Genomic DNA, 16,543 nt, shown 5'->3' on the forward strand with positions numbered 1-16,543 from the left:
ATTCAAAGGTTAGAGAAGTTGGTTGAGGCACCGGAGGAGCTAAAACAGAGGTTGGAAGATAAGGAAGATGTTTGGATCAGAAATGAGCATGGGATCTTCATTCTGAATCCTTTTAGATGTTAATGAGTTTCCTCTAATGGAACATATTTTTCTACCTGGGTTGCCTGATGCAGGAGAATCCCTAGTCGATGAGCAATATTGCATCAACAAAAAATATTTCCTTTTAGTTTTGTTCTTGCTTAGTTCTTTGTGCAGTTTTCTATGTTCTTACTAGTTGGTACCGATAGTTGCTTGTTATTCATGGAATATCTTATTTTCAGTTTCCAGATGGTTTCATGTGCTTGATTCCATATTTTCAGTTCATTTGGATTCTTTTTCAGTAAGTTATCTCTTCTGGTTGACTGTTTCTGAGTTCCATGATAGTTCTTGTGTTTACCGGTTGGTTTTCCTTCATTACCAGCACGATTCTTGCCATGTGGATCTATCTTGGGTCTTGTCCGATGTTCGTTGGCATGTGGTCAACCTTCCTACTGAACCACATCACTTTGTTGTTATTTTCCATAGATTTATTTAATTCTTAGGGCCGACCTACTTACATGTTTCCATTCTCCTGCATTGGTGAATGTAATCTTATGAGACTGACCCAGATGTGTTCCGGTGGGTATAAACATGTTATTATGTCTTCATTTGTAAGGGCATAGAAAGTGGAACTTAGAATAAGGATAGAGATTCACATATTGTCATCCAATTGATTCTTAGAGTCTCAGTTGGATTGTATCTGGCTTGAAGCCTGCATGTAACTGGTTAATTATCGGATGTTCTTTGATGATAATATGATGATTGTCGGATGATTGTCAAAAGTTATAAGGCTTTAATATGATCAGTTTATGTAAACTTGTTATGTTCTCTTGCTGTATAAGTCGATTGACTATGTTGAGGGTTTTTCCTAGTTATGGCTGCATCATGAACCTTCCTTGAGGGTTGTAGCCTTTCGGGTCATTATCTTTTGAGCAATGAGCTCTAGACGATGTGCTTGAATGTTGGTGCATTCCACATTGTAATATTTTCACATACTACTATAGAGCATCATCTTAGTGTGGGTAGGTTCCCACCATTGTTTTTCCCTTAACTAGGTTTTCCACATCAAAATCTTGTTGTTGTGTGTTGTGTTGTTTATTTTCTTATCTTTGCTATTGCTGTAGTTTATCAGAGCTATTTTGTGGTTAATTTTGTTGATCTAGTGAAAACTAATTCACTCCCCCTCTTATTTTTCCCTCATTGTTGTTGCCAATAACTAGTATCAGAGCTATATCCTCCAGAAGAATCTTAACCGCTTGAGGAGATCGAGGATGGCAACTAGAAGTGGAAGTGTTATCTTTAAGAAGGAGAGTCTGAGATTTGATGGTAGTAACTATGCTATATGGAAGAAATGGATGGAAGTGTACTCGAGATGTCTTGGAGAAGATTGCTAGAAGATTACAAAGAATGCCTATTCTATTCCTCTAAATGGACCGGTTACTGCTGATGAGATCAAGGAAGCTAAAAATAACATCAGAGTAAAGGAAGCTTTGCTGAGCGCCCTGAATGATTCAGAGATGACAAATGTAATGGGACTTCAGACCACACATGAGATCTGGGAGAACCTTGAAACCCTGTATGAAGGAGATAAACAAGTAAATTTTGCTAAGTTGTAGAGTTTGAAAGGGAAGTCCGAGATGTTGAGAATGGGAGAAGATGAGAATATAAACACTTTCATGGCTAAAGTGAATGAATTTGTCCTAGGTATTAGATGTTCTGGTGGAACCCTTGAAGGAGATGAAATTGTTGCTAAGGTGCTGAGTTCATTGGATCCTTCGTACAAATATAAGGTAGTTTCTATTGAAGAGATCCAGAGTGTGACTATTGTGACAAGAGATATGTTGGTTGGAAAGATTTTTGCATTTGAACTGAGTGAGTTTGGTGAATCAAATGGAAAGTCTGAGACATCATTTACAACATCTATATCCTAAAAAAATAGTAATATGATCCTAAAGAATGTAGAATATCCAGATATGAAAGAGAAAGAAAGGAGATGGAAGACAAAGAAAGAGAATTGGAAGAGCTTGAAGCATTGATTTCTCGGAGATTTCCTAAAGGAGCTGATAACTATGATGGAAAATTGCCTTTGAAATGTTTCTCTTGTAATAAGATAGGACATTTTTCTTCTAGGTTCTCGGAGAGAATGGCTAAATATGATAGGCATGATAAATTTGACAAGCATGATGGGAATGATAGATATGAGAAGCATGATACACCTTACAAGTCTAACCTAAAGTATAAGCATCAAAAGAACTATTATTATGATGCTGATGAAGGTATTATAGATGAAGAATCAGAAGGAGATGAAGTTGTATTTTTTTCTATCAAAGAAGATGTATCGGTGCCCATTGATTCCACAAGCTGCACTATTGAGGAGAAATATTTAGTTGCTAAATTCGAAGAGAAAGATGAATGGGTGATTGACAACAGTTGTTCACATCATATGACCAATGATAAAAGTAAATTTGTGTGTATAGAAAGGTATGATGGTGGAATAGTAAGATTTGGATGGTAAGCATAACAATGGTGATTTGAGAGGTTCTATTTCCTTTGATGGTAAGCATAACACTGATGATGTCTTGTATGTTGAAGGTTTGAAGCATAATATTTTAAGTGTTGGATAGATGGTTGACAAAGGTTATGATCTACAACTCAAGAATGGTAAATGCAAAATCCTAAATGCCTCCAATATAGAGATTGCATCAAGAACTAATACTGAAGGTAATATCTTTCATTTAAATGCTGGTGAGAAAAGTTGTTTGATTTCTCATATTGATGAAAGTTGGTCGCGGCATAGGAGAATGTGTCACATTAATTTTGATTCAATGATTAAGATCAGTTATACACAAGCTATTAGAGATCTAGCTAAGATTATCAAGCCTGCAAATCTGGTATGCAAGGAATGTCAATTGGGTAAGCAAGCAAGAATTTCTTTCAAGAGAAAATAGTATACATCTGATGGACTGCTAGATCTTGTGCATACTGATCTATATGGACCTATAAATGTTAGAAGTGTGTAGGAAGATATATATTTTACGCTACTAATTGATGATTATTCTAGGATGATGTGGGTTGTCTTTTTTAAGGAAAAATCAGAAGCATTTGAAAAGTTCAAGATATTCAAAGCAAAGGTTGAGACTGAGTCAGGATTGAAGGTGAAATGTCATAGATCTTACAGAGGAGGATAATTTTGTTCTAGTGAGTTTGATTCATTCTATGAGAAGCATGGGATTATAAGACACATATCTGCTCCTAGAACCCCTTAGTAGAATGGAGTTGTTGAAAGGAAGAACATGATAGTCTTGGATGTTGCAAGGACTATGGTGATTGAAGGGAATATTTCAAAGATCTACTAGAGAGAAGTTGTTAGCACTGTTGTTTACATAGTTAGCCGATTTCATATTAAAGGGGATATTGGTAAGACTCCTTATGAGCTATGGTCTAGTCATGTTTGTACACTGAGATATTTCAAAATATTTGGTAGCAAGTGTTATATCAAGAGAGATGAGGATATAGGAAAATTTGATGCAAGAAGTGATGAGAGAATTTTCTTGGAATACTCAAAAAAGAGTAAAGCCTACTGGTGCTACAATTTAAGAGACTAAGGAGGATAGTGAAGAGTGTGAATGTGAAGGTTGATGAGAACCTTGGAAAAGAGATTATAGCATGCAAATATGATGATGGTTAGCATGTTGTTATAATGCCTATTTAGACTAATGAGTTGAAACAGATTGATCTAGTAGAGATAGTTAATCCAAATATCGTTGCTGCTGGTGGAGAGGTGCAGGAACCTGAAAATCAGAACAATCAAAAGACTCTGTAGTATGTAAGATTGAATTTGAAAATCAAATTATTGGAGATAAAAATAAAGGTGTGATAACTAGAAGAAGGCTAGTTGCTGAAGAGGTATGTTTGATTTCTAAGATTAACCTAAAGATGTTGTTGGGGCTTGCAAAGATTAAAATTGGATGAGAGGTATGGAAGAAGAATTAGATCAGGTTGAAAAGAATAATACATGGGAGCTTGTTCCTAGACTGAAAGATAAGAATGTTATTGGTACTAATTGGGTATCTAGAAATAAATTGAATGAAGCAGGTGAAGTAGTTAGAAATAAAGAAAGACTAGTATGCAAAGGATATTCATAGAAAGAACTAATTGATTATGAGGAGACTTTTTCTTTGATAGCGAGACTTGAAGCTATTAGACTGTTGCTTGCATATGTTGCCTATAAAGATTTCAAAGTGTATCAAATGGATGTCAAATCTACCTTTTTGAATGGTGATCTTGAGGAAGAAGTCTACATTGAGCAACCTGATGGATTTTCATTATCAAATGATGGTGACATGGTATGCAAATTGAAGAAAGCTCTTTATGGATTGAAATAAGCCCCTAGAGCCTAGTATGCTAGATTGGATAAGTATTTGCTGAAATTAGGATTCAATAAAGAGATTGTTCACAGTAATCTGTATTTTAAGATTGAGAATGATAACATATTAATTGTTGAAGTCTTTGTTGATGATATTATCTTTGGAGGAGATGATGACTTAAGAATGAAGTTTGTTAGTGATATGCAGAAAGAATTTGAGATGTCTATGATAGGAGAGATGAAATTTTTCTTATGTTTGCAGATTTCACGGACTAGAAAAGGTATCTTTATATCTCAAGCTAAATATTTGAAGGAATTATTGAAAAAGTCTGGGTTAGATGACTCCAAACTGATTGGAACTCCTATGGTGACTGGCTGCAAACTGTCTAAAAAATAATGAATCTTAGAAAGCTAATCAGTATTTATACAAAACTATAGTTGGTGGACTGCTATATCTTACTCAGACTAGGCCTAACATTATGCATTTTGTGTGCATGGCTGCTTGATATCAAGCTGATCCGAAAGAGTGTCATGTCACTGTTGTAAAGAGGATATTTAGATATTTGAAGGCAACTGTGGACTATGGTTTGTGGTATCCAAAGAATGATGATTTCATGTTATGTGGTTACACTAATGTTGATTGGGCTAGTGATGTTGATGACCGGAAAAGCACCACTGTCGAGCCTTCTTTTTAGGTAAGAAATCGGTTTCTTAGGCTAGTAAGAAACAAGATTCATTGTCCTTATCTACTATTGAAGATAAGTACATTGTTGCTACTAGTAATTGCACTTAGGTAGTTTGAAGAAAATGTTGAAGAATATCAAAGTTATCTATGATGAGCCTACTGTCATATATTGTGATAATTAGAGTGCTATCAATATGTCAAAGAATCTGGTGCAACATTCAAAAAATAAAGATGTGTCAATCAAATATCATTACTTGAGAGAAAAAGTCAGTGAAGAGGAAGTGAAGTTGGAATATGTGTCTACAAAGGAACAGATTGCTAGTATTTTCACTAAGTCTTTGTCTACAGATACATTTGTCTATTTGAGAGACAAGTTAGGGGTATCTACCCCTCCTGATGAGAACTAGATGCATTAAGTTGGATCAATCTGGTGGATTTCAGAGCCTTATCTTTCTATCCGAGTTGATGAGTTGATGTTTCTACTCAGCCAAAGTAGTCAGTGTGTGTTTTAGATGATCAGTTTATCCTAAGGGGGAAATTGTCCTTCTTAGAGGATGATTTTTGGGAGAGAAGCATAATCTATATTCTATCTTTGGAATTATTGTCAAAGGGGGAGAGAAGCGTGTGAAAATTGTCTTATCTTCTTGATCTTAGGGGGAGTCTACTAGAGATGTTTTTCTTTCTTTGCATTGATTATTTTTTACATTCATATGTTGTCATCAATGCCAAAGGGGGAGATTATTGGGCATTGTTGCTACTAGGATATGTTGTTGTCATTGATGTCAACATATTCCCGCTCCGGTGATTGCAGATTGGTGTATTAGGATTTTGGTTTGGTGTATGGAGTATCTCTAGTATCATTATATTCTTTTGTATTGGTTTCAGTGATCCAAAAAGATTAATTGATCATATTAGATGATCTGGTTTTGTAGTTTGTTTATCTAATTAGTGCTTTGTAGAGTTTAGTATTTCCTCCGGTATATTCAGGTGTGATTAGATCTTGAGCTGATATTTTGGGAGATTGTTTTGGATGGTCTTGTGTATCTTCATTTCAGATGGTTAGTGATTTGGTTCTCCATGAGTTATCTTTTCTTCGTGATAGTAACTATTGTTTGAGTTTTCCTGAGTTTCCAATGTTGATCGATGAAGATTTGATAAGTGGTGTTGGTACAATTGTTACTAATGATTCTAACATTCTTGCTGGTGTTTCCTAAGTATGTCCTTTTTTTTTGGTGATCCACATTGATCGTTGTGCATGTTCTTGGTGATTTTGCTAAACTGGTGATGTTCTTTGTGTTATGCAATTTTTCTTGGTGGTGCAGTGTGTTGCGGTTGATCTTGGCATGATTTATGGTGGTGATGAGCGTTTGGATATTTTAATTAGGTCCATGTTATGTCATGTATATCATTATATTGGTTTGGTGGTCTATCTTTATATTGTGTGATGTAATTTTGTAATTATGAGTTGAGGGTTTAGCTAACCTTGTTATCAAGGTTGATGATTTGTATAAATAGGTGATATTGTCATGTAATTTAGGTATCATGGTTGTGTCTACATTATTAGAGAGTGTTGTATATGTGAATAAGTGATTCATCCTTTGACATTGTGACTGAGTAGAGATTGGTGTTGTAGAGCAGACAATGAGATTAACCGAAACTGTCATCAAGCATTAACAGCTGTTGTTATTGTAGTTCATTCGTTCCAGATTGTAGTTTGAATCTTCTTGTAAGGTAGTGAGCCTTCCTTGAGGGTTGTATCCTTTTGGGTCATTATCTTTTGAGCAATGAGCTCAAGGAAATGTGCCTGATTGCTAGCGCATTCCCCATTGTAATTTTTTCACATACTACTGCAGAGTATCATCTTATTGTGGGTAGGTTCCCACCGTGGTTTTTCCCTTAACCATGTTTTCCACATCAAAATCTTGGTTTTGTGTGTTGTGTTGTTTATCTACTTATCTTTGTTATTGTTGCAGTTTATCACATCTATTTTTGTGGTTAAGTATATTGATCCAATAAAAACTGATTCACCCCCGTCTCAGTTTTCCCTCATTGTTGTTGCCAACACCATCATGTTCATTTGGTTCACCTCATGGGATATTGCTTCAAAGAAAACAAAAATGCATTGGCTAGTGGATCTCTAGACAAGTTTCTATTGGCAGGAAGAGAGAAGCGAAAAATCCTAAATTGGGCATAATTGTATTCAATTGCTTTGAGTGCAGCTCATGGAATTACCTATTTACAACAAGATTGTGACAATTGTATCATTCATTTCGACATAAAAGCCCACAAAATATTACTCGATGATGAAAAAAAACTTGTAGCCAAGTTTATGACAATTTCTACATAACCCATTATAGATTTTAATCAAATCAACACGTAGAAGCCATGTGCAAAGAATAGACAACATACCCATGAAAATATGACATAAGATATATCCTGGGAAAACCCTCATAAGGGAAAAAACCATCCTCCAAAAGCATCATCCACTATGTATTATCAGTAATACATCAATTACAATACAACTATGGAAAACCTTAAAAAACCCAGCCATAACCAAGCACTCCATATGACCAAGCATGAATCCACACATTCCATGCCATGCTTCCTCCTTTATAAATGATAACCTAGGTAACCCAAACAATTATCCTAGTGGTTCTTTTATAAACACAAGCTCCCACAAAACCACCAAGTGTTATTACATCAAAACCATGTGCCCAAAACCATGTGACAATAAAATATAATATTTTTTCTACCTACCCTTGATCCACATTCAATATTGGGTACTTCATCATAATTACATTACCCAATATTAAATAAATATAATATAATAATACTAATGTGTCAATACAACTTATCAAGTGGTTACAAGAATATTCTAAGGGAATCTCTACATGTTGCATGTCCATCTAGGTGCTCCTAGGTGCAACAATACAATCTGATATTACAATATAATTCCATGTCCACCTCACATAATAATAAAATAATATACAAAAATAAAACATTATTATGCAAGGTGTACAACACCATTTTCCCAAAATTCTCCCACTTGTTATAGTATACATTGCATAAAGGCCAAGAAGTAATCTATCACATGAACAAGAGACTGATCTCTCTAGGCACATATACCATCATGGAATCCAAGTGCTTCATGTGCTTAATCAAGATACCTGCAACAAAAAATAAAGTGATCACCATCTCATACATGAATGCTCCCACCCTCCATCATGCCACTGCCACTGGACATGTAAAGGTCATCCAAAGAGAAAGCCACATAATCTGTCACAAAAAATGATAAAAATCTGCACCAACTGATATCCAAACATAAACACTAATCCAAAGGTATCCAATGCAAAGGTAGTTGTTTATATATATGAAATAATACCCACACAAAGTGTTAACACATCAACTATACATGCCTCCAAGGCATATAAACCAAGTGAATAACATCTCATCAACATATGCAACCTATAACATGCAACCATAAGCCCCAAGTGAAATACCCACCATGTATATACACCAAGGAACTCCCACTACATAGGTAATGTCAATATCAGAAATGAATCCACTAACAACATATCATAGAAGTGTAACCATGTAGTATCAAGAAAATCCACATCAATATGAACATCATGTAAACCAATAACCTGCAATTACTACTCTCACACCATGTCTCCAACATTCTCCCATGTTCTCCACACCAACAAAAGAAAGAGATAAAGGAACCTCTATGCCATCTCCCATATGAAAACACATGAACACAAAACCACTGAGCACATAGCTCCAAACAATCTCTAGCCAATGTAATGTGAATATGAACATTCAGGAAGATAATTGAAACAAGGAGAGAAACACTGGAAATCAAATCATGTAGTATGTCCTTCTACACACACCTCTAAATGCTAACTGTGTGAAGTATGATATCCTCCATAAAACCCCACATGAAAATCATAACAACACCCAAAACCATTCAATCCCTTGGACTAAACAAACATCTATAACATTTACTCAACATGGATGTAAGCCTCTCATAACCAAGAAGATCAAACTAAATATCCATTCCCAAGCCTAGAGGATACACCCAAAAAACCATTTCCCAAACTAATATCAGTGATTGCCACCATCATAATAATAACTCAAATGCACATGGAGATAACCAATGCCATACATATCTCAAATGGACCCTCCAGAACTAACAAACTCCATGTAGCTCAAGACCCATATCAATGAAAGATAACCATAAACATAATGCACTTAAAAGAAAACAATGGGCAATACCTCTCAAGTAGTAAACTACTAACTAGACCAAGAGTGGAGAATGAGAATGCTCATCAAGCTATCCAAGTCATCATGACTCACACTAAGAATGATCTTCTCTCAATATAGAAACCACGTGAATTCTCCTCAGACTTCCAGTTGAAATAACAACCTGCCTCAACACATGCCTCTAATCACAAGAGAATACTAGCATCACCAACATCCTCCAAGTATCCATGAGTACGTGTAACCGATCAATCCATGCTAAATTCCAAATGCAACATATCACCACCATGAAGTAAACAAGCAAATGATCATGTACCCAATACAAAGAGAACTACCAAGATAAATGTCAAAGCTCCAACGACTGAATCGGGAACATAAACATGACAACATGATCTAATCCATCTCAAAGAGATAACATGCTCCATATGAAAATATCAAATAACCATATCATTCCAAAACCCTAAATGTGCATCAAGAGTGTACCATGCCATAATATAATCCATCCAAACAACAAGAATAAACATGTCAAATGAAAGCATAAAACCACATCTATACCAAGAACTTTGTGAGTCTCAAGATGCAAACATCTCTTAACAGTGTACCCACAAATGCAAGAGAATCCTTCTGCAACAATATGATCTAAGACATCCTCCAAAAATTTGCACACTAAGAAGATCATCCACCATCCAATGGTGAATACACATCACTACCAACAACTCTCATTAAACAGTGATATCGAGTCACACATGGCATCACGATAACCATCTCCTACATGAAGAACATCCAGGTCCACATACATCCAACTGAAATGTCAACAATATTAAGTAAACCATGAGATCCATCTCAAGAAGATACATACAACCACCAACAAACCACCAATCATGAATAAAACGAACATTGTCAACTCATCACTGTCAAAGATCCCACTGAAAGTGTAATCAGATAAATAACCAAGCTATCATGACATCATGATCAAATACATGCTATAAGTCCCATGCCAACTATCCAAGTACCATATCATAATCCATCCTCTCATCTCAAAACAACCATACCAATGCACAAATGACCACAGACAAGGTCAACTAAGGTGTATGCACCACAATGAATCAAACCTGGTGGATATAGACAGTCCACATCCAAGCCATCCAACTGTAATTGAATAAGTGAGCTCAAACCTACCAATCACATAACTCATAAATTCAATCACTGAACATGAAAACTCATCATCACATTAGTAAACTACAAACTGACATACCAAAGAGAATAATCCATATAGATAGCCATGACTCAAACACCAAATTACCATCTGATTTGATTTGCCAAACATGTCCACAAACTAGTACCATAGTCAAAGGAACTAAATAAGCATCAAGGAGATAAGAACAACCTCCTTATATCAAGATAAATCACCACAATCATGACTATTTTGTGTTAATGCAAAACATGTACCTGCATACCCATGATACCATAATCATTACCTACATCAAACTATCACCTACATAAAACTCCAAGTCTCAAACCGAGTCCAACCATGTCCTCAAACCAAGAAAAACCATGCACTTGTATCCATCAAATTAAAACTTTGAAACAAACTTTTAAACCTCTCCATACTCATCAAACTAATACAATAATAGCACCAAACTTAAGTACACTAAACACCCTCTCCAACACCTATTTGAAATTAAAAATTGATTCCATATGCAAAAGATATGAGCAAAACTGTATCAAGGAGAATATCAGGCTTCTAGGCTCCCAAAACATGTTAAGAAAACAAAATCACTAAACCAAACTTGTACCAAATGGTAGTGCTCAAAATCACCTCTCCAACGAGTATAATAAGTGAAAAACAGACTCCTCGGGTGAAAGTTATGCTAGTTGGAAGAAAACGTCCAATTTCGCTATATGATGAATACATAGACTTAAAAATTTAATAATTTTCCCAAAGTCCATTATCCAAATTTTAAAATAAAAATCAATTTCTAGGTGGAGCCCACTGACCAGACCCCACCACTCATCTTCCACTGGTGGCAATTTTATTTAATATTTTATTAAAAGTATTTAAAGAAGGGTGGATTCCTTTTTTTATTTAAAAATTGGCAAATATATTTTATTTAACGCCCATTGGGCGGGGCCACGGCGGGGACCATCTGTAGTGGGTTGGCATGGCAGGTACCCATCGTTGGTGGGAACCCAGCTACCAGTGATAGTGGGTTGGGGTGCCGACACTAGGTACTGCCGACAGAGCTAACAATACCTATTGTCGACAGGTACTGCCTCTATCGAAAAGCACAGGGGGAGGGTATGGGGGTCGGGGGTGGTGGCCCGACCCTTGCACAATTAATATTTTAAAAAAAAATTCAATTCATTTTTTTTTTAAAGAACCCTCAACCATCATTCTTATTTATTTATTTTTATTGCACATACAAAATTCTGCCAGCAAGACAATTTTTTATATTTTTTTATTCTCTGCAGACGCCTGTCACAAATTTGACGGTCGTCAAGGCTATGATTCTAATTTTTTTTTTTTGCAATTATTTCAACTATGACAAAATAGGGCAAATTATACATCAATTTTTGTTTCTCGGCCAACTTGAATCCATCCATGAGGTTCGTTTTGTCCCATGAGTCCACTTATGAAATCTCACCCCCTAAACCCTCATTCAAAGCATTTTTCAATGATGTCCTAGATTGACCAAAATTTTGCCAACCCCAAATCTACAAACAACCAATCATAACAACAAACCCAAATAATATATATCTACAATAACAACCTGTAAAACCATATATCTTGCCTTGTCTTTTCATTCTTTCATGCATTCATGGATTCCAACTAGGGTTATAAACACCATTAAACCAATAGCTCTGATACCACTTGAAAGGAAAATTGTTGTCAACTTTATGATAAGTTTTCACATAACCCATTATAGATTTCAATCAAATCAACACATATAAACCATATGCGAATAATATACAACATACCCATGAAAATGTGACACAAGATATATCCTGGGAAAACCCTCATGAGGGAAAAACCCAGCCTCCAAAAGCATCATCCACCATGTATTATTAACAATGCATCCATTACAATATAACTATGGAAAGCCTTCAAAAATCCTAACATAACGAAGCACTCCATGTGACCAAGAATGAATCCACACATCCCATACCATGCTTCCTCCTTCACAAATATTATCCTCACTAACCCAAACAACGATCTTTGTGGTGCTTTTACAAACACAAGCTCCCACAAAACCACCAAGTGGTATTACATCAAAACCATGTGACAATAAAATATAATATTTTTCCTACCTACCCTTGACCCACATTTAATATTGGGTACTTCATCACAATTACATTCCCTAATATTAAATAAATACAATATAATAATACCAATATGTCAATACAACTCATCAAGTGGTTACAAGGATATTCCAAGGGAATCTCTACATGTTGCGCGTCCATCTAGGTGCTCCTAGGTGCAATAATACAATATAGTTCCATTCCCACCTCACATAATAATAAAATAATACAACAATAAAACATTATTATGCAAGGTGTACAACACCATTTTCCCAACAAATGAAGATTCCACACTAAAGGTATTCATCTAGCTAAACTTTGTGGGAAGAAAGATGACCATATTGTTGGCATCATGGTGAGCATGTTAAAGTTTGAGGTACTTATAGGTTGGCATTGATGGCAAATACCAGCTCCAATGTCATCACAACCAATTGCAAAAGGGTTATAGTGGATTAGTAAGGAATAGGGGACTACAACCTTCCACTGGTGAGAAGAGACCAGTTTACAGGAAGCAACTGGTAGCAGATCATAATAGTGATTGATAAGTATGCGAAGTGAAAAAGATAAGAACACATAGTCATTAGCATGTTTGACTTGCTAACATGTGGATCTGACAAATTTAGAAAGAGCTAGTTGAAGCCGAAGTGCTTGCTAGAGAACCAGGGAGATTTGTGGCATGAACAAATAGTCCCATCAATATAATCGATGAGATTTGAGGAACAAATAGATTGGCGCATAGACTAATTTTTGAGTTCAAATTTTGGAGGGAAAGTTCATGCCAAGATTGAATACAGCTATATATATGTTTTTCATCTTGATTTTTATTATTGTGGGAGTTGTCTGTGAATTGTGATTGAAAATAAGAGTAAGGTGAAGAATGAGCTAAGTGCAAAAGGATTCCTTATGAATCGGTGAGGTCATTACTGAGAAGAGATAGAAGTAGATATAGAGCAGATCTATATGATAGAAATGTGTCATCATCACATCAATGATTTGTTTCTCTCTAATAATGGCAGCAGATTGAATCTCTTAATAGGGTGAACCTTAACCGGTTCTGTTTGTAAAATCCCCTAACAAGGTGACTCCATGATGGAAGTGTAAAATCCTTTTGTAAGGTGAATCCTAATAGATTCCAAGGTATTCTTAACAAGATAGCCATCATCGTTAATAGGGTAGTGTTCTCAAAAGGAACAAGATTGTAAGCTCTTAACCGAACACTCTTTTTACTACAGTAAAAGAGATTGTGGGTTATCCCCACCATGGTTTTCTCCCTCTAACTGAGGGTTTCCATGTATAATTGCTGGTATTATGTGATGTTTATTTGATTCATGCAAATCTCTTTCCTTCAATGTTCTTGATTTCCTAATTAATGCAATGTTTTAAGTTAATTTGAAATTTAAGGTATTTGCAGATTGATCAGTTTGGAATTTTATTGTTTATAAACTGTTTTTACTGATTCACCCCCTCTCAGTCACCGATATCAGTATCAGAAGAAACTTGATGAGGCTAATGAGATGATTACTTAGTTGAAGGATAGACTGAAAAAATCACTTGTTAAAAGGAAGGAACTCGCTCTACAACTTAATGAGAGTCAAGATATCATAGATCAACTCTCTGAACATAGTGGATTTGAAGAAGTAGAAGAGGCAGTCTCAGAGCTGATGGAAAAGAACAAGAAGCTAACTGAAGAAAACACAAATCTAAAAAGAGAGCATGAAAGTCAGGCCCTAAGAATGACTGAAATAGTAGAAGCCAACAAGATAGCAGAGGATAGAAAGAGAAATTGAGAAGAAGCACTATCAAAAGATGAAAGAGCCAAAAGTCTCATTGAAGAAGCCCTAAGAGAATGATGAAATCATCATTGAAAAGGATGAAGAAATTTGAATTCTTACTCAAGAGAATGCAGTCATGCAAGAACATTTGCATGACAAAGCAGAGGAAAAGGAGAAGATGATGTAGATTGAACAACTCAGAAATGAGTTGAAAGCTACAAATGAGAGAAATGAAAAGCTGAGAAAAATTAATGAAATCTCTAAGAAGATAGATGAACAACTAAAATCTCAGAGGAGAACAAAGGTGACAACTGGTATTGGCTACTTTGGTATAGGTCCAATAGAAATAGGAGAATCATCTAATCCCAAGAGGATGAAGGATGATAAAAGGGACAAATTAGGAATAAAAGGGATGAAGTTTTCTAAATATTCTTGCAATTATTGTGGTAAACCAGGACATAAGTCTGATGTCAGTTGGTCAGTCACAAGAAGTCATTCACCTTTTATGGTTATTGCTATAACTGTCACAAGTATGGACACACTGGTTATGTGTATAAATCTTGATCAAGTAGCATGTCTAGTAGAAGAATCTTTAATGGATATTTCTTTACATGCAATAAATATGGACACAAAGCTGAAGAATGCATGTTCAAGACAAATGAATCAAAATCTCCACCCAAACTAGTTAGCCCTAATAGGAGTAATCATCTCAATATCACCTGTTCCACTTGTGGAAATTTTGGTCATGATGCAACGAATTGGAGAATGAGAATGGGTAAGAGAAACAATGCAGGACCATGGAAAACTACTGGTATGGCATCTTTCATTTTCCATAAGATCAATCATTTAGCCAAAGAGTACAAGAACCGATCCTATAACCAGTCTGAAGACAGGAACCAATTTGGCAAGAAGAAAGGGCCAAATGATTTGAAAGGAAATAAGACATTTGAAGAAGTGAAGAATGAAATGAAAAAGATGTGGACTAAGAAGGAAGATAGAAAATAAGGAGCGAAGAATTTTGAAACTAAGTCATCATCCACCAATGATGACAGTTATTCTTCAAACTAAGCATATCGATGCTCAAGGGAAGCCTTTTAAAACAAAACAAAAAGAAGAAAATCATGGCTGATTCCCCGAAACCAAAGTGAGGTAACTCTTATTTGCATTACTTAGATGCAGAAAAGTTGGCATATTGTTTGTAATTCTTCATCAGTGAATTATTAAGAGTATAGTTGTTAAAGGTTGTATTGTTACCGGTAAGGAAGTAACACTCATAAATTATAAGATATTACCATTTGAGGTCATACAACTTAACTATTGTAAAAGTTCTCAGAACAACTTAACAAATAAATAAGGAAATGAAAGCTCATTTTGTTTACCTTTCTTTCATTTGTGCATTCATGATCTGCTTGTGTGTGTAATCAAAGGCTTTTTAAATTTGTTAAGCGCATTACGTGCAAAGTAAGTTTGGAGATCAAGCAGTGAATTTTTGATGATCGAAAGCCCTAGAAGAAATGGTAGAAGAAGTCAATCTGTGAATTCTCTTCAAATTCATCATGGAAGCTTCCATGTCGACTCTGTTGAGGTAGTTAATGAGCCACAACCCGAGTTCAAGATGCATCCTTTGAAGGACAGATAGATCAATATGACAGTTGCCTTATCATCTATGCCCTCTGATGTGTTACTGGTTGAAGATATATGTTCTTTCAAGATGAATTCAAAAGGTTTTGTGACAATAGTTTGTTGAAGGCAAAACATATGCATCTAAAGACCAAGGGTTTGTCATATGTTGTTGATATTCCTAACCAATTCTATGTTGATTGGATCAGGTATGTGCTAAGAAGAGTGCATGACTAGTTTCTATGGTTGGAAGCTAGAGCACCAATCAAAATCACAAAGGAGGTGATCCAAAGAGTAATAGGATTTAGTGCAATAGGTGAAGCACTAACCCTAAGGATAATATCATCTGGTGATGTCTCTCAGTTGACTCAATCCTGATTTGACAAGAGAGAAATGACAAGTCACTCATATTGAGGATGAAGAAGTGAGGTTTGCATCTGCAATGATAGCTTATAGGGTTTA

Source organism: Cryptomeria japonica, chromosome 2 (assembly GCF_030272615.1).
Source record: "Cryptomeria japonica chromosome 2, Sugi_1.0, whole genome shotgun sequence".
In the NCBI taxonomy this organism is placed as follows: domain Eukaryota; kingdom Viridiplantae; phylum Streptophyta; class Pinopsida; order Cupressales; family Cupressaceae; genus Cryptomeria; species Cryptomeria japonica.